General features: G+C 36.7%; 1 pseudogene; it reads right to left on the reverse strand.

Moving 5' to 3' along the window:
* Positions 1-429: 429 nt before the first annotated feature.
* LOC130890404 (transmembrane emp24 domain-containing protein 10-like) lies at positions 430-937 on the reverse strand (annotated as a pseudogene).
* Positions 938-6,954: the final 6,017 nt, after the last annotated feature.

Here is a 6,954-nt window from a genome sequence, read left to right on the forward strand (position 1 = left end):
TGAGACAAGCTGACCACAGTCATAAAAATCTTTGAAGAAGAACCATAGAGAAAGACGAAGGTAATGAGCAAGTGGGAGAAAGAGAGCAAGCAGCTCAAATAGACCACATGAGGAAACCCAAGGAAAATGCCGGCTGTGTCATGACCGAGGTAACCTCTGTGTTTGTCTGTTTATTTTCTATAGATGGCTGTAACCATCTTGCTTCAAAACCAGTCCAAATCCTACTACCTTAAAAGGAAGTCCTCATTGATTTGGGATTAGATGGCGCCTGCTGTTCTCTCACACAGGAAAACTCAGTACTGCTGAGAAAACTTAACTGTGTTCTGATGGTACCATTGGTAAGATGGCCTTGGGCTAAGCCAGGAATGCCCCATAAATGTTCTGCTGACTGAGATACAAAGGGACAGAAGACTGCGCCTCATTAGTCTATCAAATTCTTGGACCTGGAAAAGGGACACAGGTAGTGTCTAGCCCTATGAGACAGAACATACTAAAGTACAGGACCTGCGTGTCACGTGTTCATTGGTGTCACACATCTCCTCTTCCACTTCTTCATGTAGATAAAACCATAACTGATTATTTCTCAAAGGTTCTTTAGACATCATAACTCCAAGTCCAATGGTTTGAATTTCTCAACTTTGACATCTCTTCTTAATTCTTCGTTTATACTCCATGATTCATGTCTAGAGTCATGAGTTGGTCAGCTATCTGCCCTGCTCATTTGCTCTCAAAACATGCTTCCAACATGTCATAATCTTCCATGGTAAAGGCAAACATCTCCTTAGTTGCCTTGTCCATGGTACACAAAATATGGTTAGTAGAATCTGTGATTGAATTGGGGATGCAGGCCAACCTTGACTCTAGACTGGCCAGTAATCTTGTGCAAGCCCATCACTGACAAGTCCTTGTGAATATACTGACAGAGACACTCGCACATGATCATGAGCAGATGTAAGGAGATGGGGAGAACTGGGCTTGGATTGAGCCAAACAGTACTAGAAAGAGCAATATGAATGGGTGAAACAAGGCCAGGATAGTAGGTCATACACACTGGGCATGTGTTGAAGGCTCATTCACTACCTGGGGCCTCTGATATTTTATATGTATTTAATGAATGTCAGAACCTACAACTTCCCATGAGTTATTTGTCTAATTAGAATTCAGATCTTGGTTTATAATTTTAATATTATCATAATATGTCTTCCAATGTATTATTTAAACTATCATGCCTTAGATTTTCTACATTCTCATATAATTGACTATGACTTGAAAACTTTTGTCAGGGCCTGGTTTTATGGTTTCATTTTAAAGGTAATTTAATCTTCTTTCATTTTTCTACCATAATGAAATAAATTTAAATTAGCATATGGGAAACCTGAATGCCTGCTGCTACTTGATTAAAGGGTATGAGCCATCCATTTTCTTAAGACCATCCTTTCCCCGTGGAACAGAGCTATATGTACTGATCAGAAATACTTCATGAATTGTTTGATGAATTTTCACAAGGTAAAATATCTTTCTAGCCAGAAGCTAGTTTAAAGAGAACAGCATTAGTTATTCAGAACACTCACTCATTCTGAACTTTCTGTTCAGACTTCCTATATAGATTGTAGCTACTGTATGTTGTAGCTACTCTATATGCTGAAATATCTCTCTCTCTCTCTCCCTCACTCTCTGTCTCTCATACACACACACACACACACACACACACACACACATACACTCACCAGGGGAAAACATCTTTCTGAATTACAGTACTACAGATGACAGATGGTCATTTAATTTATGGAATCAGACAATTTCATGTCTGATTTCTTTAAAAAAAATTGAGGAGATTCAGCCATGTTGATCATGCAGTTACAGTCTCTTTGTAGCCTTTAGCCACTGCTTAAATATGCAGCATTTATTTATGCCACAAGGAAGGGAAAGGAACTTGTTGACCAAGCACAATAAGTCACCTGCTTTTTCAACCAGACTATATTGAAATACAGCAATGCAAACTTAGTAAAAGATTTTCTAGGCTTGCTTCTGCACTACAAAGTCATAACTGAGTAATTGTGGCAGAGACCACATGACCTACAGAACCAAAATAGTTTACTATCAAATCTCCCTCAAATAGTGTCTGCTTTTTGTTCTGTCCTGCATGTGATGGGTATTTGGTCTGCCTTTTATTAACAGCATTGCACAAGACAGTAGTATAGATCTCTTTCATAAATATATGGACATTATTCTCCTGCCAAAGAAAAGAAACCTACTTCAGTATTTCTGAATGTGTTCAATTTTATCAGATATGAATTTTTATCAATTTACATTTCCACCAGCCAAGCAGGTGTGCTCCATTGATCTCTCTGTATTGAGGATGAGTTGGGAATGCCTTTTTCACTTTAAACATCCTGTTGGGTGTGTGATAGTGTTATACTGTGATCCTGGTTCTGTATGTCTTTAACAATTAATAACTAAGCTTTTAGTCTTTCAATTACTCTCCTTCATGAAGGGTGTGTTCTAGTCTTTACAGTTTTCTGATTGGGTGATCTTCCTTTCCCTATTTAATGGAAAGGGCATGTGATTCCATTGTAGATGTGTTTAAGCAAAATATTGTCCCCCAGACTGCAATTTTCTTTCTCACTCCATTAAATATCTCTTCAAATAATATAAATTATTGATTCTACTACAATCTTCTTTGCTCAGCTAGGATGTCTTGGATATTTGGAAATGTTGGTATCCTCTTTAGGGAATTTTAGCTTACTCCAACTGTTTCTAGCAAAAATCCTACACATTTTCTTTTAAGTAGTCAATTTCTTATCTAGATATCAAATATGCCTGAAAGTGAGGGTTACACTCAGTGAAAGAGGAGGCACAAAATTAAATTCATCCCTAGTATTAAATGAAAGCAAAAGTCTTTGTTCTGAAACACTGTGGTGTTATCTTTTCCATGTTCAAGGTTAATGCTCTCATTATACATATTCATCTTCCTTATGTATGGGATGATATTTAGGTAACTGTTAATTAATTGATTAATTAATTTATAACCCTTTAAATAGAACCTAGGTCCTTGAACAGGCTAGTGCTCTAATACTGAGCTACAGCTTCACTCAAGGTTCTTAAATAGATTTAATTGATACTTACATTAGTTTGTTAAATTTTAGTGCCCATATGACGTACAGCCTCTGACATTTCCATAAAATAGTCTGAATATTTTGTAAAATAATACTTTGTTATATGTGCACAAAATATATGCCAGGCATCCATGGAGACCACAAGATGAACTCTTGGGACTGGAGTGATAGATGATTGTGAGCCATTATGTAAGTCCCGAGAGTTGAACTCAAGTCCTCTAGAAGTACAGCAAGTTCTCTTTACCAAGAACTCTCTCTAGACCCATCATAGAGAATTTTGCAGTGCTATTAATTCTTACTAAATATTTCCTGTGCTGCCTTTTACTTATTTTCTACCTCTGTGACTCTAGGCAAGGGCATACAATCAATATTTGTGATCAGGTTTCGGACTCAGCTGCAACTTCTCAGCTAAAGCAATTGAAGACAATAGATAAAAAGTATTATAAGTTTTCTCATCACCTCTGTCCTCATTGCAGGGTTGAAGGAACAAGAGGCATTTATAAACCTTTATTCCTAAGCCACCCCAAGATATTTCCTGGAGTCGCCAAACCTAACAGAAAATGTGCAAGAGGAGAAAAATCACTGAGATTTTTGAGAGCAATACAGCTCCCATACTGTGCTATTCTGACTAATTCAATTACTCCTGGTAGTGATTTATTTCTAAGAGAAAAGTGTCACTATCTACTGAAGTCTAATTATATTCTAGCCAGAAAAGTAGATGCCTTATTTATGACAATAGCCATTTCCCTTCAATAGATTATGTTGTCACTTGTGTGAAAAGCCAATGCTGGTAGATAAAGATAATATATGCATAAAGAGAAAATGTAGCCCACTTGTCAGATTTTTTACAAAGCATTGCGCCTTTCATTTCACATAGATGCAAAGGCTTTCAGCACTCCATGAACGTCTCTGACTGGGTCCTTGTGGCATCTCGAGTGACCATAAATTAGTCAGCATCTTAGGGAGGTTTTAGTTGCTATTTCTGCAAGGATATTTTCTTTCCCATCTCCCAAGTCAATAAAACCTCAATGAACTCAGCATTAGAGTTCTGCACAAGTGATTTTCACTCAATGTTTGGAAATATTCTGTAATTCTCTTGATCTTCTCCATTCACTATCACACATTGTGCCAGGCTGATGCTCTACGAGCACCCACATTTTCTTTTGCCCAGGATACTTCTGTTCATTGCATTCCAGGAGCAATACAGCATACTTTGTTGAACTCTCATCTGTGTACTTTGTTTTCTTTCCTGTATGAAGCAGTGCACTGGCAGGCTAACTTGGTGATTCACTGTACAAGAAAATACTATGCACATCACTCTTTCTAACTACTTTGGGGATAAGAGTAGCCACTGAAGTTCAGACAACATATTGCCATAATATGCTGTGATATGGTTCAGTCAAAGTAGCATTAAAATAATTTTGAACAACAAAGCATCTACCTTCTGAAATCTCCTTTTAATACCAAATATCAGTGTGGTTACTAATAGTTGCCTCTCGTAGTACAATTTGTAACAATTATTTTCTCGGGAAAAAGTACTGAGTCGTAAGTGACAGTTGCCAGGTGAAAGTCACCTTGTGATATACACAGGATATACAAATCAGTACAGGTCTACTCACATAGCATGCCCAAGAGTAGCCCCAGTGAGGGCCCAGTATCAATAGTGTAGCAGAAACCAGAGCCTTCAAACCAGACTAATGACTCACTACAATGAACACTTTCAAATAAGATGTATAGATAAAAGGGTATACATTATCAGTCACTGTGACGTACTACAGCTTCCATAAGGAGATTTTTCTTTTCTTTTTATTTCCTTCTTTCTTATTTTAATTTTATGTTGTTTTATCTTAGGGGTAGAAGGTTTCAAGGGTAGAGGGTAGATATGAGGGGATGGAGATATATGTTGCATCAAAATGCATGATGTGCTATCCAAAATTAATCAATAAAGAGTTAAATTTAAGGAAAAAATTAAGCAATCAGGAATATGTGGTTCCATATAAGAAAAGATTCATTTTTCTTTTTTAAAAAGAACAAAAGGAAGGAAGGAAATATAATTTTAAGAATAAACTTGGACCAAGTGATAGCTGAGGAAGGGCAACCTCACTGTTACTATAGAAACCCACATAGAGAGAGGCATCTCTCTTTGTGATTTCATCCTATTGCTTTCAAACCCCTAGAACGTTTGGGCACAGAGCTTTAAATTAGTTCCCAGAAACCTCGGCTACATAGTCTGAGGATAAGTGATGGGATCAGGGGGTGGGCTTGACCACTGTTCCATGTCAGGTGCTGACCCCACAGCAAGTGAAGACAGCAGCTGAGGGGAGAACAGGTTTCTAAGAGATGAGCTATAAATTAATAATAATAAACAATAAAGAAAGCCCATTGTATGCTGCACCTGAAGAAGCAAAGCAAACTGTGTCAGTTCCGCTCCTTTAAACCAACCCACAACCACCCTTAAAGGATGAAAATGTCATTAAAAAGAGGAGATTTGAGAATGAATCTTTTGGGGAAAATGATCATCATATGAATCTGTACCCAGTGATTCCTTATACTTCTGTCAAACACTTAAGGAAACTCAGGAATAGCACAAAAACTTAGAAAGGTTAATAGCACCAACAAATGGGTGGAAAACACAAAGATCAGAGGAAATTACTTGCAAGATTGTTTTACATTGGGCTGGAAAGACAGTTCAGTCCTCGAGAGCACCTTCCTATTCTTGCATAAGACCGGACTTTGTCTTATGAGTTGTCACCCAGATGGCCACTCAGAACTTCCTGAAACTCCAGTTCCAGAGAATCCAGTTTCCTCTTTTATTTTTCTGAGCTCATGCATGCATGTGGTGTATGTGCACATACTCAACAACACACATACACATAAAATAGTAAATATTTTAAAAATAAGATTGCTTAGAGAATATGTAATATAAACATATGTACATGTATTTATACATTTTATATGTAAATTTTGTATTTATAATCAGAAAACATTCCTCACTTTTATTTTTTATGGATCTTTTCCTAGGAACAAATATGAGATATGTTTATACATTAGTCACTTGATTATATTATTATTATTATATTGATTACAATGTTTCATTATACTTCCAGGTGTACATAGACAGCTGTTTTGATATTTCTTCTAGTACCATAGTGCTGCAATAACATGTATCTTGGATCTTTTGAGTAAATCGTGAAGTTAATGTAAGGCAGAGGATAATGCCATACAGATGAAATGTCTCTGTATGGACACTCCCTGGTCATTTGTACCTTAAACACACAATTTGGTTCTGTTCTTGTGGATTTAATTACACCTGTCTATAATTAAACACGTTAGGACTACCAAGGAAGGCTTCTGTGTATAGATGCCTAGCCTGCTCCTCACTTTTTAACAAAGAGCAAATGATAAAAACTATTAAGAAACATTTCTTTCTTCATGTTTTCTATAAATATCAAGGAAATGAAATACAAAATATGACTGGTACTTAAAGACTTTCTCTAAATCTGAGAAAATTTTTTATTTTTGACAATGAAATAATATTATTTTCTTCGGAGCAGACCAGAGTCCTCCCTTGATTTCACATCAACTCCTTTTAAAATAGTCACGGTACCATGAAAAGGAAAAGAGGAATGGAAGTTAAGTGAGTCTTTTTATATTAAAAGATTAATATTTCAAATCTCTTCAGAATGTTTTGCCTGAAAATTAAATACTTTTCAACTTGAACATCTGTCCATGAGCGTCTCTGACCCCAAAGTGGCATTGGCATGTTTGCATTTTTGTAGCCAGCATCTACAGAACAGGGGATTACAAAATCCTGAAATAGGAATACCAACGGCTAAGG

Source organism: Chionomys nivalis, chromosome 19 (assembly GCF_950005125.1).
Source record: "Chionomys nivalis chromosome 19, mChiNiv1.1, whole genome shotgun sequence".
NCBI lineage: Eukaryota > Metazoa > Chordata > Mammalia > Rodentia > Cricetidae > Chionomys > Chionomys nivalis.